At 46.0% G+C, this 24599-nt stretch overlaps 24 non-coding genes across 24 annotated transcripts; 11 read left to right on the top strand and 13 right to left on the bottom strand.

The window, feature by feature from the left end:
- Positions 1 to 480: 480 nt before the first annotated feature.
- Positions 481 to 587, bottom strand: LOC146819709 (U6 spliceosomal RNA). Its single transcript, XR_014964237.1, has one exon. It is a non-coding gene; the product is annotated as a U6 spliceosomal RNA (small nuclear RNA).
- A 768-nt stretch (positions 588 to 1355) lies between these two features.
- Positions 1356 to 1428, top strand: TRNAR-ACG (transfer RNA arginine (anticodon ACG)). The gene has a single exon. It is a non-coding gene; the product is annotated as a tRNA-Arg (tRNA).
- Positions 1429 to 2425: 997 nt separating this feature from the next.
- LOC146819707 (U6 spliceosomal RNA) lies at positions 2426 to 2532 on the bottom strand. The gene has a single exon (XR_014964236.1). It is a non-coding gene; the product is annotated as a U6 spliceosomal RNA (small nuclear RNA).
- A 784-nt stretch (positions 2533 to 3316) lies between these two features.
- Positions 3317 to 3389, top strand: TRNAR-ACG (transfer RNA arginine (anticodon ACG)). The gene has a single exon. It is a non-coding gene; the product is annotated as a tRNA-Arg (tRNA).
- Positions 3390 to 4395: 1006 nt separating this feature from the next.
- LOC146819705 (U6 spliceosomal RNA) lies at positions 4396 to 4502 on the bottom strand. The gene has a single exon (XR_014964235.1). It is a non-coding gene; the product is annotated as a U6 spliceosomal RNA (small nuclear RNA).
- A 772-nt stretch (positions 4503 to 5274) lies between these two features.
- On the top strand, positions 5275 to 5347 carry TRNAR-ACG (transfer RNA arginine (anticodon ACG)). Its single transcript has one exon. It is a non-coding gene; the product is annotated as a tRNA-Arg (tRNA).
- A 1006-nt stretch (positions 5348 to 6353) lies between these two features.
- On the bottom strand, positions 6354 to 6460 carry LOC146819703 (U6 spliceosomal RNA). Its single transcript, XR_014964234.1, has one exon. It is a non-coding gene; the product is annotated as a U6 spliceosomal RNA (small nuclear RNA).
- A 772-nt stretch (positions 6461 to 7232) lies between these two features.
- On the top strand, positions 7233 to 7305 carry TRNAR-ACG (transfer RNA arginine (anticodon ACG)). Its single transcript has one exon. It is a non-coding gene; the product is annotated as a tRNA-Arg (tRNA).
- A 1006-nt stretch (positions 7306 to 8311) lies between these two features.
- On the bottom strand, positions 8312 to 8418 carry LOC146819701 (U6 spliceosomal RNA). Its single transcript, XR_014964233.1, has one exon. It is a non-coding gene; the product is annotated as a U6 spliceosomal RNA (small nuclear RNA).
- Positions 8419 to 9190: 772 nt separating this feature from the next.
- Positions 9191 to 9263, top strand: TRNAR-ACG (transfer RNA arginine (anticodon ACG)). The gene has a single exon. It is a non-coding gene; the product is annotated as a tRNA-Arg (tRNA).
- A 1006-nt stretch (positions 9264 to 10269) lies between these two features.
- LOC146819699 (U6 spliceosomal RNA) lies at positions 10270 to 10376 on the bottom strand. Its single transcript, XR_014964232.1, has one exon. It is a non-coding gene; the product is annotated as a U6 spliceosomal RNA (small nuclear RNA).
- A 772-nt stretch (positions 10377 to 11148) lies between these two features.
- On the top strand, positions 11149 to 11221 carry TRNAR-ACG (transfer RNA arginine (anticodon ACG)). The gene has a single exon. It is a non-coding gene; the product is annotated as a tRNA-Arg (tRNA).
- A 1006-nt stretch (positions 11222 to 12227) lies between these two features.
- On the bottom strand, positions 12228 to 12334 carry LOC146819697 (U6 spliceosomal RNA). Its single transcript, XR_014964230.1, has one exon. It is a non-coding gene; the product is annotated as a U6 spliceosomal RNA (small nuclear RNA).
- A 778-nt stretch (positions 12335 to 13112) lies between these two features.
- Positions 13113 to 13185, top strand: TRNAR-ACG (transfer RNA arginine (anticodon ACG)). Its single transcript has one exon. It is a non-coding gene; the product is annotated as a tRNA-Arg (tRNA).
- A 1007-nt stretch (positions 13186 to 14192) lies between these two features.
- On the bottom strand, positions 14193 to 14299 carry LOC146819695 (U6 spliceosomal RNA). Its single transcript, XR_014964229.1, has one exon. It is a non-coding gene; the product is annotated as a U6 spliceosomal RNA (small nuclear RNA).
- Positions 14300 to 15071: 772 nt separating this feature from the next.
- On the top strand, positions 15072 to 15144 carry TRNAR-ACG (transfer RNA arginine (anticodon ACG)). The gene has a single exon. It is a non-coding gene; the product is annotated as a tRNA-Arg (tRNA).
- A 1006-nt stretch (positions 15145 to 16150) lies between these two features.
- Positions 16151 to 16257, bottom strand: LOC146819693 (U6 spliceosomal RNA). The gene has a single exon (XR_014964228.1). It is a non-coding gene; the product is annotated as a U6 spliceosomal RNA (small nuclear RNA).
- A 772-nt stretch (positions 16258 to 17029) lies between these two features.
- Positions 17030 to 17102, top strand: TRNAR-ACG (transfer RNA arginine (anticodon ACG)). Its single transcript has one exon. It is a non-coding gene; the product is annotated as a tRNA-Arg (tRNA).
- Positions 17103 to 18108: 1006 nt separating this feature from the next.
- LOC146819691 (U6 spliceosomal RNA) lies at positions 18109 to 18215 on the bottom strand. Its single transcript, XR_014964227.1, has one exon. It is a non-coding gene; the product is annotated as a U6 spliceosomal RNA (small nuclear RNA).
- A 772-nt stretch (positions 18216 to 18987) lies between these two features.
- TRNAR-ACG (transfer RNA arginine (anticodon ACG)) lies at positions 18988 to 19060 on the top strand. Its single transcript has one exon. It is a non-coding gene; the product is annotated as a tRNA-Arg (tRNA).
- Positions 19061 to 20066: 1006 nt separating this feature from the next.
- On the bottom strand, positions 20067 to 20173 carry LOC146819689 (U6 spliceosomal RNA). Its single transcript, XR_014964226.1, has one exon. It is a non-coding gene; the product is annotated as a U6 spliceosomal RNA (small nuclear RNA).
- A 1849-nt stretch (positions 20174 to 22022) lies between these two features.
- LOC146819688 (U6 spliceosomal RNA) lies at positions 22023 to 22129 on the bottom strand. The gene has a single exon (XR_014964225.1). It is a non-coding gene; the product is annotated as a U6 spliceosomal RNA (small nuclear RNA).
- Positions 22130 to 22903: 774 nt separating this feature from the next.
- Positions 22904 to 22976, top strand: TRNAR-ACG (transfer RNA arginine (anticodon ACG)). The gene has a single exon. It is a non-coding gene; the product is annotated as a tRNA-Arg (tRNA).
- A 997-nt stretch (positions 22977 to 23973) lies between these two features.
- LOC146819686 (U6 spliceosomal RNA) lies at positions 23974 to 24080 on the bottom strand. Its single transcript, XR_014964224.1, has one exon. It is a non-coding gene; the product is annotated as a U6 spliceosomal RNA (small nuclear RNA).
- Positions 24081 to 24599: the final 519 nt, after the last annotated feature.

The raw sequence follows: 24599 nt of genomic DNA, 5'->3' as shown, positions 1-24599 counted from the left end.
CTCAGAAACTGAGGGATGCAGCGCCGATATGTCCTCCAAGGGCCTAGAGGACCTGGTGCCCAATCATGCCTGGTGTTTTTCAGCTTACCCGACCAATCTGGTTGCAAGGCGGATTTTAACAGTACTGCTGAAAAGGGACTCCCAGACAGCCCTGAGGCCATCATTTGCATAGGCCCTCCCCTTCTCTTTCTCTTGCTTCCCACAAAGCAACGCATCGCTGGCAGCAGTATAGATTTGGGGGTTGTGAAGAATAATGACAGGGAGGCTGAAGAAGGGAAAGAAAAGTCCCAGAAGTCCTGCAGGCTTCCTTGCTAAATGCAGCTGGCCATAGAGTGCACCTTCATTACTGCGAGGTAAATACATTAAAAATGTTGAGGAGAGACAAATTGAAAAATAGATATTAGGAGGAAAGCACTGGAACCTGCTTTATTATTTCAATTAGTCTTGAAAACATAGAACATTTCTCTCCTGAAAGCTGGTAAAAATATGGAACGCTTCACGAATTTGCGTGTCATCCTTGCGCAGGGGCCATGCTAATCTTCTCTGTATCGTTCCAATTTTAGTATATGTGCCGCCGAAGCGAGCACACTTCATTGATGAACCTACAATGTTTATAAACTCTCTAAATCTACGGTCTCTAGACATAGGGTGGCCTGGCAGAGATGCTCGTATGGCCAGTAAGCATTCAAATCTGAGCCAATGGGCAAAAATGCATGAAGAGTAACAATCCATTATTCTTCACTGCATTTGTGGTCCAAGACTTCACCAATTGGAAGTATGTAGATTATGCCAGGGTTGCAAAGGCTCATGGTTCAGGCTACTGACAAGGAACATTGTGACATCATGCTGCCTGTGGAACAGTGATATTAAAGGTGAGACAGCTGCACAGTAGGTTAGGTGAAGGGCTCTGAGAGGTGAAAGGCAGCATGCTTGGGTCCCTGGACAAGGTGAGCCTATGACAAGGTGTCTGAATTTTCGCCTGTATTGTAATATTAAACACTTTATTGTTGTACCCGCCTGCTGATTAAGGAGTCCTCAAGATCAGCTCCACACAGACGTGGAACTGATGATGTTAATGCAGAATATTTAAGAAACTGAGGCTGATCTAAAACATTTCCTTGGACCTAGGACCATTTCCCCTAACTTTTAGGTCCTTCGTCCTCCTAAAGTCCTTTGTATAAGTTAGGAACACCTGACAGAACAGAATTTCAGGAGGTCAGGTGGGTTTACTTGTGTCTTCTGGTTGTGAGCAGTAAACGTGGCTAAAAAGGTTGATGGAATGGTGTTTTAAAACACACACACACACACACAACTTCTGGTCCTCTTAAGGACAAAAGTATGGGTAATCCTACATGGGGCCAGTGGCGCAATGGATAACGCGTCTGACTACGGATCAGAAGATTGTAGGTTCGACTCCTATCTGGCTCGAAAGGGTCATAGGTCCCTGTTTTATGGTATTCCTGTGGAATTCTTATTTACCTCAGACTTGTTGTAGGTTCAATATTCTCGAGCAGGACTCATCCAGCAGTCGTTCCATGGTAGGGCTGCAGTAATAGGACCACGGCTAGTTAAAAGTTTCCCATTTGCTGCTGGATTCTATGTGAAGGCCGTCATGTGGTGTGCTGCTTTTGTATTTCAACATGGGTCTCTGAGTCTCTAAACTAGGAAAAAATCTTGTTGAGAAAAGTGTGTGTGAGAGGGTCTGTGGGTGCAGGCAGGTGTGTGCACTTGAGTGCTGACCCATTTACATGTGTGAGAGGGACAAGCAAATTGCCTGTGGGATGTAGGCCTACAACTGGAACCAAGCAGCCAGGCAGAACCACAGGTAAGGAGAGAGGAAGGCAGTTCATTATTAGAGCAGGATCATGAGCATCTTGCCCTGCTCCCTTCTGCCCCGATCGGCCACGACCTCTCTATTAGGGTGGAGGGTGAACATTTCTTGGACCTCAGAAACTGAGGGATGCAGCGCCGATATGTCCTCCAAGGGCCTAGAGGACCTGGTGCCCAATCATGCCTGGTGTTTTTCAGCTTACCCGACCAATCTGGTTGCAAGGCGGATTTTAACAGTACTGCTGAAAAGGGACTCCCAGACAGCCCTGAGGCCATCATTTGCATAGGCCCTCCCCTTCTCTTTCTCTTGCTTCCCACAAAGCAACGCATCGCTGGCAGCAGTATAGATTTGGGGGTTGTGAAGAATAATGACAGGGAGGCTGAAGAAGGGAAAGAAAAGTCCCAGAAGTCCTGCAGGCTTCCTTGCTAAATGCAGCTGGCCATAGAGTGCACCTTCATTACTGCGAGGTAAATACATTAAAAATGTTGAGGAGAGACAAATTGAAAAATAGATATTAGGAGGAAAGCACTGGAACCTGCTTTATTATTTCAATTAGTCTTGAAAACATAGAACATTTCTCTCCTGAAAGCTGGTAAAAATATGGAACGCTTCACGAATTTGCGTGTCATCCTTGCGCAGGGGCCATGCTAATCTTCTCTGTATCGTTCCAATTTTAGTATATGTGCCGCCGAAGCGAGCACACTTCATTGATGAACCTACAATGTTTATAAACTCTCTAAATCTACGGTCTCTAGACATAGGGTGGCCTGGCAGAGATGCTCGTATGGCCAGTAAGCATTCAAATCTGAGCCAATGGGCAAAAATGCATGAAGAGTAACAATCCATTATTCTTCACTGCATTTGTGGTCCAAGACTTCACCAATTGGAAGTATGTAGATTATGCCAGGGTTGCAAAGGCTCATGGTTCAGGCTACTGACAAGGAACATTGTGACATCATGCTGCCTGTGGAACAGTGATATTAAAGGTGAGACAGCTGCACAGTAGGTTAGGTGAAGGGCTCTGAGAGGTGAAAGGCAGCATGCTTGGGTCCCTGGACAAGGTGAGCCTATGACAAGGTGTCTGAATTTTCGCCTGTATTGTAATATTAAACACTTTATTGTTGTACCCGCCTGCTGATTAAGGAGTCCTCAAGATCAGCTCCACACAGACGTGGAACTGATGATGTTAATGCAGAATATTTAAGAAACTGAGGCTGATCTAAAACATTTCCTTGGACCTAGGACCATTTCCCCTGACTTTTAGGTCCTTCGTCCTCCTAAAGTCCTTTGTATAAGTTAGGAACACCTGACAGAACAGAATTTCAGGAGGTCAGGTGGGTTTACTTGTGTCTTCTGGTTGTGAGCAGTAAACGTGGCTAAAAAGGTTGATGGAATGGTGTTTTAAAACACACACACACACACACACACACACACACACACAACTTCTGGTCCTCTTAAGGACAAAAGTATGGGTAATCCTACATGGGGCCAGTGGCGCAATGGATAACGCGTCTGACTACGGATCAGAAGATTGTAGGTTCGACTCCTATCTGGCTCGAAAGGGTCATAGGTCCCTGTTTTATGGTATTCCTGTGGAATTCTTATTTACCTCAGACTTGTTGTAGGTTCAATATTCTCGAGCAGGACTCATCCAGCAGTCGTTCCATGGTAGGGCTGCAGTAATAGGACCACGGCTAGTTAAAAGTTTCCCATTTGCTGCTGGATTCTATGTGAAGGCCGTCATGTGGTGTGCTGCTTTTGTATTTCAACATGGGTCTCTGAGTCTCTAAACTAGGAAAAAATCTTGTTGAGAAAAGTGTGTGTGAGAGGGTCTGTGGGTGCAGGCAGGTGTGTGCACTTGAGTGCTGACCCATTTACATGTGTGAGAGGGACAAGCAAATTGCCTGTGGGATGTAGGCCTACAACTGGAACCAAGCAGCCAGGCAGAACCACAGGTAAGGAGAGAGGAAGGCAGTTCATTATTAGAGCAGGATCATGAGCATCTTGCCCTGCTCCCTTCTGCCCGATCGGCCACGATCGGCCAAGACCTCTCTATTAGGGTGGAGGGTGAACATTTCTTGGACCTCAGAAACTGAGGGATGCAGCGCCGATATGTCCTCCAAGGGCCTAGAGGACCTGGTGCCCAATCATGCCTGGTGTTTTTCAGCTTACCCGACCAATCTGGTTGCAAGGCGGATTTTAACAGTACTGCTGAAAAGGGACTCCCAGACAGCCCTGAGGCCATCATTTGCATAGGCCCTCCCCTTCTCTTTCTCTTGCTTCCCACAAAGCAACGCATCGCTGGCAGCAGTATAGATTTGGGGGTTGTGAAGAATAATGACAGGGAGGCTGAAGAAGGGAAAGAAAAGTCCCAGAAGTCCTGCAGGCTTCCTTGCTAAATGCAGCTGGCCATAGAGTGCACCTTCATTACTGCGAGGTAAATACATTAAAAATGTTGAGGAGAGACAAATTGAAAAATAGATATTAGGAGGAAAGCACTGGAACCTGCTTTATTATTTCAATTAGTCTTGAAAACATAGAACATTTCTCTCCTGAAAGCTGGTAAAAATATGGAACGCTTCACGAATTTGCGTGTCATCCTTGCGCAGGGGCCATGCTAATCTTCTCTGTATCGTTCCAATTTTAGTATATGTGCCGCCGAAGCGAGCACACTTCATTGATGAACCTACAATGTTTATAAACTCTCTAAATCTACGGTCTCTAGACATAGGGTGGCCTGGCAGAGATGCTCGTATGGCCAGTAAGCATTCAAATCCGAGCCAATGGGCAAAAATGCATGAAGAGTAACAATCCATTATTCTTCACTGCATTTGTGGTCCAGGACTTCACCAATTGGAAGTATGTAGATTATGCCAGGGTTGCAAAGGCTCATGGTTCAGGCTACTGACAAGGAACATTGTGACATCATGCTGCCTGTGGAACAGTGATATTAAAGGTGAGACAGCTGCACAGTAGGTTAGGTGAAGGGCTCTGAGAGGTGAAAGGCAGCATGCTTGGGTCCCTGGACAAGGTGAGCCTATGACAAGGTGTCTGAATTTTCGCCTGTATTGTAATATTAAACACTTTATTGTTGTACCCGCCTGCTGATTAAGGAGTCCTCAAGATCAGCTCCACACAGACGTGGAACTGATGATGTTAATGCAGAATATTTAAGAAACTGAGGCTGATCTAAAACATTTCCTTGGACCTAGGACCATTTCCCCTGACTTTTAGGTCCTTCGTCCTCCTAAAGTCCTTTGTATAAGTTAGGAACACCTGACAGAACAGAATTTCAGGAGGTCAGGTGGGTTTACTTGTGTCTTCTGGTTGTGAGCAGTAAACGTGGCTAAAAAGGTTGATGGAATGGTGTTTTAAAACACACACACACACACACACACAACTTCTGGTCCTCTTAAGGACAAAAGTATGGGTAATCCTACATGGGGCCAGTGGCGCAATGGATAACGCGTCTGACTACGGATCAGAAGATTGTAGGTTCGACTCCTATCTGGCTCGAAAGGGTCATAGGTCCCTGTTTTATGGTATTCCTGTGGAATTCTTATTTACCTCAGACTTGTTGTAGGTTCAATATTCTCGAGCAGGACTCATCCAGCAGTCGTTCCATGGTAGGGCTGCAGTAATAGGACCACGGCTAGTTAAAAGTTTCCCATTTGCTGCTGGATTCTATGTGAAGGCCGTCATGTGGTGTGCTGCTTTTGTATTTCAACATGGGTCTCTGAGTCTCTAAACTAGGAAAAAATCTTGTTGAGAAAAGTGTGTGTGAGAGGGTCTGTGGGTGCAGGCAGGTGTGTGCACTTGAGTGCTGACCCATTTACATGTGTGAGAGGGACAAGCAAATTGCCTGTGGGATGTAGGCCTACAACTGGAACCAAGCAGCCAGGCAGAACCACAGGTAAGGAGAGAGGAAGGCAGTTCATTATTAGAGCAGGATCATGAGCATCTTGCCCTGCTCCCTTCTGCCCGATCGGCCACGATCGGCCAAGACCTCTCTATTAGGGTGGAGGGTGAACATTTCTTGGACCTCAGAAACTGAGGGATGCAGCGCCGATATGTCCTCCAAGGGCCTAGAGGACCTGGTGCCCAATCATGCCTGGTGTTTTTCAGCTTACCCGACCAATCTGGTTGCAAGGCGGATTTTAACAGTACTGCTGAAAAGGGACTCCCAGACAGCCCTGAGGCCATCATTTGCATAGGCCCTCCCCTTCTCTTTCTCTTGCTTCCCACAAAGCAACGCATCGCTGGCAGCAGTATAGATTTGGGGGTTGTGAAGAATAATGACAGGGAGGCTGAAGAAGGGAAAGAAAAGTCCCAGAAGTCCTGCAGGCTTCCTTGCTAAATGCAGCTGGCCATAGAGTGCACCTTCATTACTGCGAGGTAAATACATAAAAAATGTTGAGGAGAGACAAATTGAAAAATAGATATTAGGAGGAAAGCACTGGAACCTGCTTTATTATTACAATTAGTCTTGAAAACATAGAACATTTCTCTCCTGAAAGCTGGTAAAAATATGGAACGCTTCACGAATTTGCGTGTCATCCTTGCGCAGGGGCCATGCTAATCTTCTCTGTATCGTTCCAATTTTAGTATATGTGCCGCCGAAGCGAGCACACTTCATTGATGAACCTACAATGTTTATAAACTCTCTAAATCTACGGTCTCTAGACATAGGGTGGCCTGGCAGAGATGCTCGTATGGCCAGCAAGCATTCAAATCTGAGCCAATGGGCAAAAATGCATGAAGAGTAACAATCCATTATTCTTCACTGCATTTGTGGTCCAAGACTTCACCAATTGGAAGTATGTAGATTATGCCAGGGTTGCAAAGGCTCATGGTTCAGGCTACTGACAAGGAACATTGTGACATCATGCTGCCTGTGGAACAGTGATATTAAAGGTGAGACAGCTGCACAGTAGGTTAGGTGAAGGGCTCTGAGAGGTGAAAGGCAGCATGCTTGGGTCCCTGGACAAGGTGAGCCTATGACAAGGTGTCTGAATTTTCGCCTGTATTGTAATATTAAACACTTTATTGTTGTACCCGCCTGCTGATTAAGGAGTCCTCAAGATCAGCTCCACACAGACGTGGAACTGATGATGTTAATGCAGAATATTTAAGAAACTGAGGCTGATCTAAAACATTTCCTTGGACCTAGGACCATTTCCCCTGACTTTTAGGTCCTTCGTCCTCCTAAAGTCCTTTGTATAAGTTAGGAACACCTGACAGAACAGAATTTCAGGAGGTCAGGTGGGTTTACTTGTGTCTTCTGGTTGTGAGCAGTAAACGTGGCTAAAAAGGTTGATGGAATGGTGTTTTAAAACACACACACACACACACACACAACTTCTGGTCCTCTTAAGGACAAAAGTATGGGTAATCCTACATGGGGCCAGTGGCGCAATGGATAACGCGTCTGACTACGGATCAGAAGATTGTAGGTTCGACTCCTATCTGGCTCGAAAGGGTCATAGGTCCCTGTTTTATGGTATTCCTGTGGAATTCTTATTTACCTCAGACTTGTTGTAGGTTCAATCTTCTCGAGCAGGACTCATCCAGCAGTCGTTCCATGGTAGGGCTGCAGTAATAGGACCACGGCTAGTTAAAAGTTTCCCATTTGCTGCTGGATTCTATGTGAAGGCCGTCATGTGGTGTGCTGCTTTTGTATTTCAACATGGGTCTCTGAGTCTCTAAACTAGGAAAAAATCTTGTTGAGAAAAGTGTGTGTGAGAGGGTCTGTGGGTGCAGGCAGGTGTGTGCACTTGAGTGCTGACCCATTTACATGTGTGAGAGGGACAAGCAAATTGCCTGTGGGATGTAGGCCTACAACTGGAACCAAGCAGCCAGGCAGAACCACAGGTAAGGAGAGAGGAAGGCAGTTCATTATTAGAGCAGGATCATGAGCATCTTGCCCTGCTCCCTTCTGCCCGATCGGCCACGATCGGCCAAGACCTCTCTATTAGGGTGGAGGGTGAACATTTCTTGGACCTCAGAAACTGAGGGATGCAGCGCCGATATGTCCTCCAAGGGCCTAGAGGACCTGGTGCCCAATCATGCCTGGTGTTTTTCAGCTTACCCGACCAATCTGGTTGCAAGGCGGATTTTAACAGTACTGCTGAAAAGGGACTCCCAGACAGCCCTGAGGCCATCATTTGCATAGGCCCTCCCCTTCTCTTTCTCTTGCTTCCCACAAAGCAACGCATCGCTGGCAGCAGTATAGATTTGGGGGTTGTGAAGAATAATGACAGGGAGGCTGAAGAAGGGAAAGAAAAGTCCCAGAAGTCCTGCAGGCTTCCTTGCTAAATGCAGCTGGCCATAGAGTGCACCTTCATTACTGCGAGGTAAATACATTAAAAATGTTGAGGAGAGACAAATTGAAAAATAGATATTAGGAGGAAAGCACTGGAACCTGCTTTATTATTTCAATTAGTCTTGAAAACATAGAACATTTCTCTCCTGAAAGCTGGTAAAAATATGGAACGCTTCACGAATTTGCGTGTCATCCTTGCGCAGGGGCCATGCTAATCTTCTCTGTATCGTTCCAATTTTAGTATATGTGCCGCCGAAGCGAGCACACTTCATTGATGAACCTACAATGTTTATAAACTCTCTAAATCTACGGTCTCTAGACATAGGGTGGCCTGGCAGAGATGCTCGTATGGCCAGTAAGCATTCAAATCTGAGCCAATGGGCAAAAATGCATGAAGAGTAACAATCCATTATTCTTCACTGCATTTGTGGTCCAAGACTTCACCAATTGGAAGTATGTAGATTATGCCAGGGTTGCAAAGGCTCATGGTTCAGGCTACTGACAAGGAACATTGTGACATCATGCTGCCTGTGGAACAGTGATATTAAAGGTGAGACAGCTGCACAGTAGGTTAGGTGAAGGGCTCTGAGAGGTGAAAGGCAGCATGCTTGGGTCCCTGGACAAGGTGAGCCTATGACAAGGTGTCTGAATTTTCGCCTGTATTGTAATATTAAACACTTTATTGTTGTACCCGCCTGCTGATTAAGGAGTCCTCAAGATCAGCTCCACACAGACGTGGAACTGATGATGTTAATGCAGAATATTTAAGAAACTGAGGCTGATCTAAAACATTTCCTTGGACCTAGGACCATTTCCCCTGACTTTTAGGTCCTTCGTCCTCCTAAAGTCCTTTGTATAAGTTAGGAACACCTGACAGAACAGAATTTCAGGAGGTCAGGTGGGTTTACTTGTGTCTTCTGGTTGTGAGCAGTAAACGTGGCTAAAAAGGTTGATGGAATGGTGTTTTAAAACACACACACACACACACACACAACTTCTGGTCCTCTTAAGGACAAAAGTATGGGTAATCCTACATGGGGCCAGTGGCGCAATGGATAACGCGTCTGACTACGGATCAGAAGATTGTAGGTTCGACTCCTATCTGGCTCGAAAGGGTCATAGGTCCCTGTTTTATGGTATTCCTGTGGAATTCTTATTTACCTCAGACTTGTTGTAGGTTCAATCTTCTCGAGCAGGACTCATCCAGCAGTCGTTCCATGGTAGGGCTGCAGTAATAGGACCACGGCTAGTTAAAAGTTTCCCATTTGCTGCTGGATTCTATGTGAAGGCCGTCATGTGGTGTGCTGCTTTTGTATTTCAACATGGGTCTCTGAGTCTCTAAACTAGGAAAAAATCTTGTTGAGAAAAGTGTGTGTGAGAGGGTCTGTGGGTGCAGGCAGGTGTGTGCACTTGAGTGCTGACCCATTTACATGTGTGAGAGGGACAAGCAAATTGCCTGTGGGATGTAGGCCTACAACTGGAACCAAGCAGCCAGGCAGAACCACAGGTAAGGAGAGAGGAAGGCAGTTCATTATTAGAGCAGGATCATGAGCATCTTGCCCTGCTCCCTTCTGCCCGATCGGCCACGATCGGCCAAGACCTCTCTATTAGGGTGGAGGGTGAACATTTCTTGGACCTCAGAAACTGAGGGATGCAGCGCCGATATGTCCTCCAAGGGCCTAGAGGACCTGGTGCCCAATCATGCCTGGTGTTTTTCAGCTTACCCGACCAATCTGGTTGCAAGGCGGATTTTAACAGTACTGCTGAAAAGGGACTCCCAGACAGCCCTGAGGCCATCATTTGCATAGGCCCTCCCCTTCTCTTTCTCTTGCTTCCCACAAAGCAACGCATCGCTGGCAGCAGTATAGATTTGGGGGTTGTGAAGAATAATGACAGGGAGGCTGAAGAAGGGAAAGAAAAGTCCCAGAAGTCCTGCAGGCTTCCTTGCTAAATGCAGCTGGCCATAGAGTGCACCTTCATTACTGCGAGGTAAATACATTAAAAATGTTGAGGAGAGACAAATTGAAAAATAGATATTAGGAGGAAAGCACTGGAACCTGCTTTATTATTTCAATTAGTCTTGAAAACATAGAACATTTCTCTCCTGAAAGCTGGTAAAAATATGGAACGCTTCACGAATTTGCGTGTCATCCTTGCGCAGGGGCCATGCTAATCTTCTCTGTATCGTTCCAATTTTAGTATATGTGCCGCCGAAGCGAGCACACTTCATTGATGAACCTACAATGTTTATAAACTCTCTAAATCTACGGTCTCTAGACATAGGGTGGCCTGGCAGAGATGCTCGTATGGCCAGTAAGCATTCAAATCTGAGCCAATGGGCAAAAATGCATGAAGAGTAACAATCCATTATTCTTCACTGCATTTGTGGTCCAAGACTTCACCAATTGGAAGTATGTAGATTATGCCAGGGTTGCAAAGGCTCATGGTTCAGGCTACTGACAAGGAACATTGTGACATCATGCTGCCTGTGGAACAGTGATATTAAAGGTGAGACAGCTGCACAGTAGGTTAGGTGAAGGGCTCTGAGAGGTGAAAGGCAGCATGCTTGGGTCCCTGGACAAGGTGAGCCTATGACAAGGTGTCTGAATTTTCGCCTGTATTGTAATATTAAACACTTTATTGTTGTACCCGCCTGCTGATTAAGGAGTCCTCAAGATCAGCTCCACACAGACGTGGAACTGATGATGTTAATGCAGAATATTTAAGAAACTGAGGCTGATCTAAAACATTTCCTTGGACCTAGGACCATTTCCCCTGACTTTTAGGTCCTTCGTCCTCCTAAAGTCCTTTGTATAAGTTAGGAACACCTGACAGAACAGAATTTCAGGAGGTCAGGTGGGTTTACTTGTGTCTTCTGGTTGTGAGCAGTAAACGTGGCTAAAAAGGTTGATGGAATGGTGTTTTAAAACACACACACACACACACACACAACTTCTGGTCCTCTTAAGGACAAAAGTATGGGTAATCCTACATGGGGCCAGTGGCGCAATGGATAACGCGTCTGACTACGGATCAGAAGATTGTAGGTTCGACTCCTATCTGGCTCGAAAGGGTCATAGGTCCCTGTTTTATGGTATTCCTGTGGAATTCTTATTTACCTCAGACTTGTTGTAGGTTCAATCTTCTCGAGCAGGACTCATCCAGCAGTCGTTCCATGGTAGGGCTGCAGTAATAGGACCACGGCTAGTTAAAAGTTTCCCATTTGCTGCTGGATTCTATGTGAAGGCCGTCATGTGGTGTGCTGCTTTTGTATTTCAACATGGGTCTCTGAGTCTCTAAACTAGGAAAAAATCTTGTTGAGAAAAGTGTGTGTGAGAGGGTCTGTGGGTGCAGGCAGGTGTGTGCACTTGAGTGCTGACCCATTTACATGTGTGAGAGGGACAAGCAAATTGCCTGTGGGATGTAGGCCTACAACTGGAACCAAGCAGCCAGGCAGAACCACAGGTAAGGAGAGAGGAAGGCAGTTCATTATTAGAGCAGGATCATGAGCATCTTGCCCTGCTCCCTTCTGCCCGATCGGCCACGATCGGCCAAGACCTCTCTATTAGGGTGGAGGGTGAACATTTCTTGGACCTCAGAAACTGAGGGATGCAGCGCCGATATGTCCTCCAAGGGCCTAGAGGACCTGGTGCCCAATCATGCCTGGTGTTTTTCAGCTTACCCGACCAATCTGGTTGCAAGGCGGATTTTAACAGTACTGCTGAAAAGGGACTCCCAGACAGCCGTGAGGCCATCATTTGCATAGGCCCTCCCCTTCTCTTTCTCTTGCTTCCCACAAAGCAACGCATCGCTGGCAGCAGTATAGATTTGGGGGTTGTGAAGAATAATGACAGGGAGGCTGAAGAAGGGAAAGAAAAGTCCCAGAAGTCCTGCAGGCTTCCTTGCTAAATGCAGCTGGCCATAGAGTGCACCTTCATTACTGCGAGGTAAATACATTAAAAATGTTGAGGAGAGACAAATTGAAAAATAGATATTAGGAGGAAAGCACTGGAACCTGCTTTATTATTTCAATTAGTCTTGAAAACATAGAACATTTCTCTCCTGAAAGCTGGTAAAAATATGGAACGCTTCACGAATTTGCGTGTCATCCTTGCGCAGGGGCCATGCTAATCTTCTCTGTATCGTTCCAATTTTAGTATATGTGCCGCCGAAGCGAGCACACTTCATTGATGAACCTACAATGTTTATAAACTCTCTAAATCTACGGTCTCTAGACATAGGGTGGCCTGGCAGAGATGCTCGTATGGCCAGTAAGCATTCAAATCTGAGCCAATGGGCAAAAATGCATGAAGAGTAACAATCCATTATTCTTCACTGCATTTGTGGTCCAAGACTTCACCAATTGGAAGTATGTAGATTATGCCAGGGTTGCAAAGGCTCATGGTTCAGGCTACTGACAAGGAACATTGTGACATCATGCTGCCTGTGGAACAGTGATATTAAAGGTGAGACAGCTGCACAGTAGGTTAGGTGAAGGGCTCTGAGAGGTGAAAGGCAGCATGCTTGGGTCCCTGGACAAGGTGAGCCTATGACAAGGTGTCTGAATTTTCGCCTGTATTGTAATATTAAACACTTTATTGTTGTACCCGCCTGCTGATTAAGGAGTCCTCAAGATCAGCTCCACACAGACGTGGAACTGATGATGTTAATGCAGAATATTTAAGAAACTGAGGCTGATCTAAAACATTTCCTTGGACCTAGGACCATTTCCCCTGACTTTTAGGTCCTTCGTCCTCCTAAAGTCCTTTGTATAAGTTAGGAACACCTGACAGAACAGAATTTCAGGAGGTCAGGTGGGTTTACTTGTGTCTTCTGGTTGTGAGCAGTAAACGTGGCTAAAAAGGTTGATGGAATGGTGTTTTAAAACACACACACACACACACACACACACACAACTTCTGGTCCTCTTAAGGACAAATGTATGGGTAATCCTACATGGGGCCAGTGGCGCAATGGATAACGCGTCTGACTACGGATCAGAAGATTGTAGGTTCGACTCCTATCTGGCTCGAAAGGGTCATAGGTCCCTGTTTTATGGTATTCCTGTGGAATTCTTATTTACCTCAGACTTGTTGTAGGTTCAATATTCTCGAGCAGGACTCATCCAGCAGTCGTTCCATGGTAGGGCTGCAGTAATAGGACCACGGCTAGTTAAAAGTTTCCCATTTGCTGCTGGATTCTATGTGAAGGCCGTCATGTGGTGTGCTGCTTTTGTATTTCAACATGGGTCTCTGAGTCTCTAAACTAGGAAAAAATCTTGTTGAGAAAAGTGTGTGTGAGAGGGTCTGTGGGTGCAGGCAGGTGTGTGCACTTGAGTGCTGACCCATTTACATGTGTGAGAGGGACAAGCAAATTGCCTGTGGGATGTAGGCCTACAACTGGAACCAAGCAGCCAGGCAGAACCACAGGTAAGGAGAGAGGAAGGCAGTTCATTATTAGAGCAGGATCATGAGCATCTTGCCCTGCTCCCTTCTGCCCCGATCGGCCACGATCGGCCACGACCTCTCTATTAGGGTGGAGGGTGAACATTTCTTGGACCTCAGAAACTGAGGGATGCAGCGCCGATATGTCCTCCAAGGGCCTAGAGGACCTGGTGCCCAATCATGCCTGGTGTTTTTCAGCTTACCCGACCAATCTGGTTGCAAGGCGGATTTTAACAGTACTGCTGAAAAGGGACTCCCAGACAGCCCTGAGGCCATCATTTGCATAGGCCCTCCCCTTCTCTTTCTCTTGCTTCCCACAAAGCAACGCATCGCTGGCAGCAGTATAGATTTGGGGGTTGTGAAGAATAATGACAGGGAGGCTGAAGAAGGGAAAGAAAAGTCCCAGAAGTCCTGCAGGCTTCCTTGCTAAATGCAGCTGGCCATAGAGTGCACCTTCATTACTGCGAGGTAAATACATTAAAAATGTTGAGGAGAGACAAATTGAAAAATAGATATTAGGAGGAAAGCACTGGAACCTGCTTTATTATTTCAATTAGTCTTGAAAACATAGAACATTTCTCTCCTGAAAGCTGGTAAAAATATGGAACGCTTCACGAATTTGCGTGTCATCCTTGCGCAGGGGCCATGCTAATCTTCTCTGTATCGTTCCAATTTTAGTATATGTGCCGCCGAAGCGAGCACACTTCATTGATGAACCTACAATGTTTATAAACTCTCTAAATCTACGGTCTCTAGACATAGGGTGGCCTGGCAGAGATGCTCGTATGGCCAGTAAGCATTCAAATCCGAGCCAATGGGCAAAAATGCATGAAGAGTAACAATCCATTATTCTTCACTGCATTTGTGGTCCAGGACTTCACCAATTGGAAGTATGTAGATTATGCCAGGGTTGCAAAGGCTCATGGTTCAGGCTACTGACAAGGAACATTGTGACATCATGCTGCCTGTGGAACAGTGATATTAAAGGTGAGACAGCTGCACAGTAGGTTAGGTGAAGGGCTCTGAGAGGTGAAAGGCAGCATGCTTGGGTCCCTGGACAAGGTGAGCCTATGACAAGGTGTCTGAATTTTCGCCTGTATTGTAATATTAAACACTTTATTGTTGTACCCGCCTGCTGATTAAGGAGTCCTCAAGATCAGCTCCACACAGACGTGGAACTGATGATGTTAATGCAGAATATTTAAGAAACTGAGGCTGATCTAAAACATTTCCTTGGACCTAGGACCATTTCCCCTGACTTTTAGGTCCTTCGTCCTCCTAAAGTCCTTTGTATAAGTTAGGAACACCTGACAGAACAGAATTTCAGGAGGTCAGGTGGGTTTACTTGTGTCTTCTGGTTGTGAGCAGTAAACGTGGCTAAAAAGGTTGATGGAATGGTGTTTTAAAACACACACACACACACACACACAACTTCTGGTCCTCTTAAGGACAAAAGTATGGGTAATCCTACATGGGGCCAGTGGCGCAATGGATAACGCGTCTGACTACGGATCAGAAGATTGTAGGTTCGACTCCTATCTGGCTCGAAAGGGTCATAGGTCCCTGTTTTATGGTATTCCTGTGGAATTCTTATTTACCTCAGACTTGTTGTAGGTTCAATATTCTCGAGCAGGACTCATCCAGCAGTCGTTCCATGGTAGGGCTGCAGTAATAGGACCACGGCTAGTTAAAAGTTTCCCATTTGCTGCTGGATTCTATGTGAAGGCCGTCATGTGGTGTGCTGCTTTTGTATTTCAACATGGGTCTCTGAGTCTCTAAACTAGGAAAAAATCTTGTTGAGAAAAGTGTGTGTGAGAGGGTCTGTGGGTGCAGGCAGGTGTGTGCACTTGAGTGCTGACCCATTTACATGTGTGAGAGGGACAAGCAAATTGCCTGTGGGATGTAGGCCTACAACTGGAACCAAGCAGCCAGGCAGAACCACAGGTAAGGAGAGAGGAAGGCAGTTCATTATTAGAGCAGGATCATGAGCATCTTGCCCTGCTCCCTTCTGCCCGATCGGCCACGATCGGCCAAGACCTCTCTATTAGGGTGGAGGGTGAACATTTCTTGGACCTCAGAAACTGAGGGATGCAGCGCCGATATGTCCTCCAAGGGCCTAGAGGACCTGGTGCCCAATCATGCCTGGTGTTTTTCAGCTTACCCGACCAATCTGGTTGCAAGGCGGATTTTAACAGTACTGCTGAAAAGGGACTCCCAGACAGCCCTGAGGCCATCATTTGCATAGGCCCTCCCCTTCTCTTTCTCTTGCTTCCCACAAAGCAACGCATCGCTGGCAGCAGTATAGATTTGGGGGTTGTGAAGAATAATGACAGGGAGGCTGAAGAAGGGAAAGATAAGTCCCAGAAGTCCTGCAGGCTTCCTTGCTAAATGCAGCTGGCCATAGAGTGCACCTTCATTACTGCGAGGTAAATACATAAAAAATGTTGAGGAGAGACAAATTGAAAAATAGATATTAGGAGGAAAGCACTGGAACCTGCTTTATTATTACAATTAGTCTTGAAAACATAGAACATTTCTCTCCTGAAAGCTGGTAAAAATATGGAACGCTTCACGAATTTGCGTGTCATCCTTGCGCAGGGGCCATGCTAATCTTCTCTGTATCGTTCCAATTTTAGTATATGTGCCGCCGAAGCGAGCACACTTCATTGATGAACCTACAATGTTTATAAACTCTCTAAATCTACGGTCTCTAGACATAGGGTGGCCTGGCAGAGATGCTCGTATGGCCAGCAAGCATTCAAATCTGAGCCAATGGGCAAAAATGCATGAAGAGTAACAATCCATTATTCTTCACTGCATTTGTGGTCCAAGACTTCACCAATTGGAAGTATGTAGATTATGCCAGGGTTGCAAAGGCTCATGGTTCAGGCTACTGACAAGGAACATTGTGACATCATGCTGCCTGTGGAACAGTGATATTAAAGGTGAGACAGCTGCACAGTAGTTTAGGTGAAGGGCTCTGAGAGGTGAAAGGCAGCATGCTTGGGTCCCTGGACAAGGTGAGCCTATGACAAGGTGTCTGAATTTTCGCCTGTATTGTAATATTAAACACTTTATTGTTGTACCCGCCTGCTGATTAAGGAGTCCTCAAGATCAGCTCCACACAGACGTGGAACTGATGATGTTAATGCAGAATATTTAAGAAACTGAGGCTGATCTAAAACATTTCCTTGGACCTAGGACCATTTCCCCTGACTTTTAGGTCCTTCGTCCTCCTAAAGTCCTTTGTATAAGTTAGGAACACCTGACAGAACAGAATTTCAGGAGGTCAGGTGGGTTTACTTGTGTCTTCTGGTTGTGAGCAGTAAACGTGGCTAAAAAGGTTGATGGAATGGTGTTTTAAAACACACACACACACACACACACAACTTCTGGTCCTCTTAAGGACAAAAGTATGGGTAATCCTACATGGGGCCAGTGGCGCAATGGATAACGCGTCTGACTACGGATCAGAAGATTGTAGGTTCGACTCCTATCTGGCTCGAAAGGGTCATAGGTCCCTGTTTTATGGTATTCCTGTGGAATTCTTATTTACCTCAGACTTGTTGTAGGTTCAATCTTCTCGAGCAGGACTCATCCAGCAGTCGTTCCATGGTAGGGCTGCAGTAATAGGACCACGGCTAGTTAAAAGTTTCCCATTTGCTGCTGGATTCTATGTGAAGGCCGTCATGTGGTGTGCTGCTTTTGTATTTCAACATGGGTCTCTGAGTCTCTAAACTAGGAAAAAATCTTGTTGAGAAAAGTGTGTGTGAGAGGGTCTGTGGGTGCAGGCAGGTGTGTGCACTTGAGTGCTGACCCATTTACATGTGTGAGAGGGACAAGCAAATTGCCTGTGGGATGTAGGCCTACAACTGGAACCAAGCAGCCAGGCAGAACCACAGGTAAGGAGAGAGGAAGGCAGTTCATTATTAGAGCAGGATCATGAGCATCTTGCCCTGCTCCCTTCTGCCCGATCGGCCACGATCGGCCAAGACCTCTCTATTAGGGTGGAGGGTGAACATTTCTTGGACCTCAGAAACTGAGGGATGCAGCGCCGATATGTCCTCCAAGGGCCTAGAGGACCTGGTGCCCAATCATGCCTGGTGTTTTTCAGCTTACCCGACCAATCTGGTTGCAAGGCGGATTTTAACAGTACTGCTGAAAAGGGACTCCCAGACAGCCCTGAGGCCATCATTTGCATAGGCCCTCCCCTTCTCTTTCTCTTGCTTCCCACAAAGCAACGCATCGCTGGCAGCAGTATAGATTTGGGGGTTGTGAAGAATAATGACAGGGAGGCTGAAGAAGGGAAAGAAAAGTCCCAGAAGTCCTGCAGGCTTCCTTGCTAAATGCAGCTGGCCATAGAGTGCACCTTCATTACTGCGAGGTAAATACATTAAAAATGTTGAGGAGAGACAAATTGAAAAATAGATATTAGGAGGAAAGCACTGGAACCTGCTTTATTATTTCAATTAGTCTTGAAAACATAGAACATTTCTCTCCTGAAAGCTGGTAAAAATATGGAACGCTTCACGAATTTGCGTGTCATCCTTGCGCAGGGGCCATGCTAATCTTCTCTGTATCGTTCCAATTTTAGTATATGTGCCGCCGAAGCGAGCACACTTCATTGATGAACCTACAATGTTTATAAACTCTCTAAATCTACGGTCTCTAGACATAGGGTGGCCTGGCAGAGATGCTCGTATGGCCAGTAAGCATTCAAATCTGAGCCAATGGGCAAAAATGCATGAAGAGTAACAATCCATTATTCTTCACTGCATTTGTGGTCCAAGACTTCACCAATTGGAAGTATGTAGATTATGCCAGGGTTGCAAAGGCTCATGGTTCAGGCTACTGACAAGGAACATTGTGACATCATGCTGCCTGTGGAACAGTGATATTAAAGGTGAGACAGCTGCACAGTAGGTTAGGTGAAGGGCTCTGAGAGGTGAAAGGCAGCATGCTTGGGTCCCTGGACAAGGTGAGCCTATGACAAGGTGTCTGAATTTTCGCCTGTATTGTAATATTAAACACTTTATTGTTGTACCCGCCTGCTGATTAAGGAGTCCTCAAGATCAGCTCCACACAGACGTGGAACTGATGATGTTAATGCAGAATATTTAAGAAACTGAGGCTGATCTAAAACATTTCCTTGGACCTAGGACCATTTCCCCTGACTTTTAGGTCCTTTGTCCTCCTAAAGTCCTTTGTATAAGTTAGGAACACCTGACAGAACAGAATTTCAGGAGGTCAGGTGGGTTTACTTGTGTCTTCTGGTTGTGAGCAGTAAACGTGGCTAAAAAGGTTGATGGAATGGTGTTTTAAAACACACACACACACACACACACAACTTCTGGTCCTCTTAAGGACAAAAGTATGGGTAATCCTACATGGGGCCAGTGGCGCAATGGATAACGCGTCTGACTACGGATCAGAAGATTGTAGGTTCGACTCCTATCTGGCTCGAAAGGGTCATAGGTCCCTGTTTTATGGTATTCCTGTGGAATTCTTATTTACCTCAGACTTGTTGTAGGTTCAATCTTCTCGAGCAGGACTCATCCAGCAGTCGTTCCATGGTAGGGCTGCAGTAATAGGACCACGGCTAGTTAAAACTTTCCCATTTGCTGCTGGATTCTATGTGAAGGCCGTCATGTGGTGTGCTGCTTTTGTATTTCAACATGGGTCTCTGAGTCTCTAAACTAGGAAAAAATCTTGTTGAGAAAAGTGTGTGTGAGAGGGTCTGTGGGTGCAGGCAGGTGTGTGCACTTGAGTGCTGACCCATTTACATGTGTGAGAGGGACAAGCAAATTGCCTGTGGGATGTAGGCCTACAACTGGAACCAAGCAGCCAGGCAGAACCACAGGTAAGGAGAGAGGAAGGCAGTTCATTATTAGAGCAGGATCATGAGCATCTTGCCCTGCTCCCTTCTGCCCGATCGGCCACGATCGGCCAAGACCTCTCTATTAGGGTGGAGGGTGAACATTTCTTGGACCTCAGAAACTGAGGGATGCAGCGCCGATATGTCCTCCAAGGGCCTAGAGGACCTGGTGCCCAATCATGCCTGGTGTTTTTCAGCTTACCCGACCAATCTGGTTGCAAGGCGGATTTTAACAGTACTGCTGAAAAGGGACTCCCAGACAGCCCTGAGGCCATCATTTGCATAGGCCCTCCCCTTCTCTTTCTCTTGCTTCCCACAAAGCAACGCATCGCTGGCAGCAGTATAGATTTGGGGGTTGTGAAGAATAATGACAGGGAGGCTGAAGAAGGGAAAGAAAAGTCCCAGAAGTCCTGCAGGCTTCCTTGCTAAATGCAGCTGGCCATAGAGTGCACCTTCATTACTGCGAGGTAAATACATTAAAAATGTTGAGGAGAGACAAATTGAAAAATAGATATTAGGAGGAAAGCACTGGAACCTGCTTTATTATTTCAATTAGTCTTGAAAACATAGAACATTTCTCTCCTGAAAGCTGGTAAAAATATGGAACGCTTCACGAATTTGCGTGTCATCCTTGCGCAGGGGCCATGCTAATCTTCTCTGTATCGTTCCAATTTTAGTATATGTGCCGCCGAAGCGAGCACACTTCATTGATGAACCTACAATGTTTATAAACTCTCTAAATCTACGGTCTCTAGACATAGGGTGGCCTGGCAGAGATGCTCGTATGGCCAGTAAGCATTCAAATCTGAGCCAATGGGCAAAAATGCATGAAGAGTAACAATCCATTATTCTTCACTGCATTTGTGGTCCAAGACTTCACCAATTGGAAGTATGTAGATTATGCCAGGGTTGCAAAGGCTCATGGTTCAGGCTACTGACAAGGAACATTGTGACATCATGCTGCCTGTGGAACAGTGATATTAAAGGTGAGACAGCTGCACAGTAGGTTAGGTGAAGGGCTCTGAGAGGTGAAAGGCAGCATGCTTGGGTCCCTGGACAAGGTGAGCCTATGACAAGGTGTCTGAATTTTCGCCTGTATTGTAATATTAAACACTTTATTGTTGTACCCGCCTGCTGATTAAGGAGTCCTCAAGATCAGCTCCACACAGACGTGGAACTGATGATGTTAATGCAGAATATTTAAGAAACTGAGGCTGATCTAAAACATTTCCTTGGACCTAGGACCATTTCCCCTGACTTTTAGGTCCTTCGTCCTCCTAAAGTCCTTTGTATAAGTTAGGAACACCTGACAGAACAGAATTTCAGGAGGTCAGGTGGGTTTACTTGTGTCTTCTGGTTGTGAGCAGTAAACGTGGCTAAAAAGGTTGATGGAATGGTGTTTTAAAACACACACACACACACACACACACACACAACTTCTGGTCCTCTTAAGGACAAAAGTATGGGTAATCCTACATGGGGCCAGTGGCGCAATGGATAACGCGTCTGACTACGGATCAGAAGATTGTAGGTTCGACTCCTATAAGGGTCATAGGTCCCTGTTTTATGGTATTCCTGTGGAATTCTTATTTACCTCAGACTTGTTGTAGGTTCAATATTCTCGAGCAGGACTCATCCAGCAGTCGTTCCATGGTAGGGCTGCAGTAATAGGACCACGGCTAGTTAAAAGTTTCCCATTTGCTGCTGGATTCTATGTGAAGGCCGTCATGTGGTGTGCTGCTTTTGTATTTCAACATGGGTCTCTGAGTCTCTAAACTAGGAAAAAATCTTGTTGAGAAAAGTGTGTGTGAGAGGGTCTGTGGGTGCAGGCAGGTGTGTGCACTTGAGTGCTGACCCATTTACATGTGTGAGAGGGACAAGCAAATTGCCTGTGGGATGTAGGCCTACAACTGGAACCAAGCAGCCAGGCAGAACCACAGGTAAGGAGAGAGGAAGGCAGTTCATTATTAGAGCAGGATCATGAGCATCTTGCCCTGCTCCCTTCTGCCCCGATCGGCCACGATCGGCCAAGACCTCTCTATTAGGGTGGAGGGTGAACATTTCTTGGACCTCAGAAACTGAGGGATGCAGCGCCGATATGTCCTCCAAGGGCCTAGAGGACCTGGTGCCCAATCATGCCTGGTGTTTTTCAGCTTACCCGACCAATCTGGTTGCAAGGCGGATTTTAACAGTACTGCTGAAAAGGGACTCCCAGACAGCCCTGAGGCCATCATTTGCATAGGCCCTCCCCTTCTCTTTCTCTTGCTTCCCACAAAGCAACGCATCGCTGGCAGCAGTATAGATTTGGGGGTTGTGAAGAATAATGACAGGGAGGCTGAAGAAGGGAAAGAAAAGTCCCAGAAGTCCTGCAGGCTTCCTTGCTAAATGCAGCTGGCCATAGAGTGCACCTTCATTACTGCGAGGTAAATACATTAAAAATGTTGAGGAGAGACAAATTGAAAAATAGATATTAGGAGGAAAGCACTGGAACCTGCTTTATTATTTCAATTAGTCTTGAAAACATAGAACATTTCTCTCCTGAAAGCTGGTAAAAATATGGAACGCTTCACGAATTTGCGTGTCATCCTTGCGCAGGGGCCATGCTAATCTTCTCTGTATCGTTCCAATTTTAGTATATGTGCCGCCGAAGCGAGCACACTTCATTGATGAACCTACAATGTTTATAAACTCTCTAAATCTACGGTCTCTAGACATAGGGTGGCCTGGCAGAGATGCTCGTATGGCCAGTAAGCATTCAAATCTGAGCCAATGGGCAAAAATGCATGAAGAGTAACAATCCATTATTCTTCACTGCATTTGTGGTCCAAGACTTCACCAATTGGAAGTATGTAGATTATGCCAGGGTTGCAAAGGCTCATGGTTCAGGCTACTGACAAGGAACATTGTGACATCATGCTGCCTGTGGAACAGTGATATTAAAGGTGAGACAGCTGCACAGTAGGTTAGGTGAAGGGCTCTGAGAGGTGAAAGGCAGCATGCTTGGGTCCCTGGACAAGGTGAGCCTATGACAAGGTGTCTGAATTTTCGCCTGTATTGTAATATTAAACACTTTATTGTTGTACCCGCCTGCTGATTAAGGAGTCCTCAAGATCAGCTCCACACAGACGTGGAACTGATGATGTTAATGCAGAATATTTAAGAAACTGAGGCTGATCTAAAACATTTCCTTGGACCTAGGACCATTTCCCCTGACTTTTAGGTCCTTCGTCCTCCTAAAGTCCTTTGTATAAGTTAGGAACACCTGACAGAACAGAATTTCAGGAGGTCAGGTGGGTTTACTTGTGTCTTCTGGTTGTGAGCAGTAAACGTGGCTAAAAAGGTTGATGGAATGGTGTTTTAAAACACACACACACACACACACACACAACTTCTGGTCCTCTTAAGGACAAAAGTATGGGTAATCCTACATGGGGCCAGTGGCGCAATGGATAACGCGTCTGACTACGGATCAGAAGATTGTAGGTTCGACTCCTATCTGGCTCGAAAGGGTCATAGGTCCCTGTTTTATGGTATTCCTGTGGAATTCTTATTTACCTCAGACTTGTTGTAGGTTCAATATTCTCGAGCAGGACTCATCCAGCAGTCGTTCCATGGTAGGGCTGCAGTAATAGGACCACGGCTAGTTAAAAGTTTCCCATTTGCTGCTGGATTCTATGTGAAGGCCGTCATGTGGTGTGCTGCTTTTGTATTTCAACATGGGTCTCTGAGTCTCTAAACTAGGAAAAAATCTTGTTGAGAAAAGTGTGTGTGAGAGGGTCTGTGGGTGCAGGCAGGTGTGTGCACTTGAGTGCTGACCCATTTACATGTGTGAGAGGGACAAGCAAATTGCCTGTGGGATGTAGGCCTACAACTGGAACCAAGCAGCCAGGCAGAACCACAGGTAAGGAGAGAGGAAGGCAGTTCATTATTAGAGCAGGATCATGAGCATCTTGCCCTGCTCCCTTCTGCCCCGATCGGCCACGACCTCTCTATTAGGGTGGAGGGTGAACATTTCTTGGACCTCAGAAACTGAGGGATGCAGCGCCGATATGTCCTCCAAGGGCCTAGAGGACCTGGTGCCCAATCATGCCTGGTGTTTTTCAGCTTACCCGACCAATCTGGTTGCAAGGCGGATTTTAACAGTACTGCTGAAAAGGGACTCCCAGACAGCCCTGAGGCCATCATTTGCATAGGCCCTCCCCTTCTCTTTCTCTTGCTTCCCACAAAGCAACGCATCGCTGGCAGCAGTATAGATTTGGGGGTTGTGAAGAATAATGACAGGGAGGCTGAAGAAGGGAAAGAAAAGTCCCAGAAGTCCTGCAGGCTTCCTTGCTAAATGCAGCTGGCCATAGAGTGCACCTTCATTACTGCGAGGTAAATACATTAAAAATGTTGAGGAGAGACAAATTGAAAAATAGATATTAGGAGGAAAGCACTGGAACCTGCTTTATTATTTCAATTAGTCTTGAAAACATAGAACATTTCTCTCCTGAAAGCTGGTAAAAATATGGAACGCTTCACGAATTTGCGTGTCATCCTTGCGCAGGGGCCATGCTAATCTTCTCTGTATCGTTCCAATTTTAGTATATGTGCCGCCGAAGCGAGCACACTTCATTGATGAACCTACAATGTTTATAAACTCTCTAAATCTACGGTCTCTAGACATAGGGTGGCCTGGCAGAGATGCTCGTATGGCCAGTAAGCATTCAAATCCGAGCCAATGGGCAAAAATGCATGAAGAGTAACAATCCATTATTCTTCACTGCATTTGTGGTCCAGGACTTCACCAATTGGAAGTATGTAGATTATGCCAGGGTTGCAAAGGCTCATGGTTCAGGCTACTGACAAGGAACATTGTGACATCATGCTGCCTGTGGAACAGTGATATTAAAGGTGAGACAGCTGCACAGTAGGTTAGGTGAAGGGCTCTGAGAGGTGAAAGGCAGCATGCTTGGGTCCCTGGACAAGGTGAGCCTATGACAAGGTGTCTGAATTTTCGCCTGTATTGTAATATTAAACACTTTATTGTTGTACCCGCCTGCTGATTAAGGAGTCCTCAAGATCAGCTCCACACAGACGTGGAACTGATGATGTTAATGCAGAATATTTAAGAAACTGAGGCTGATC

Source organism: Triturus cristatus, chromosome 6, assembly GCF_964204655.1.
Source record: "Triturus cristatus chromosome 6, aTriCri1.1, whole genome shotgun sequence".
Classification (NCBI taxonomy): domain Eukaryota; kingdom Metazoa; phylum Chordata; class Amphibia; order Caudata; family Salamandridae; genus Triturus; species Triturus cristatus.
Note: the sequence above shows the minus strand (reverse complement) of the source record. Positions and strands in the feature narration are given on the sequence as shown.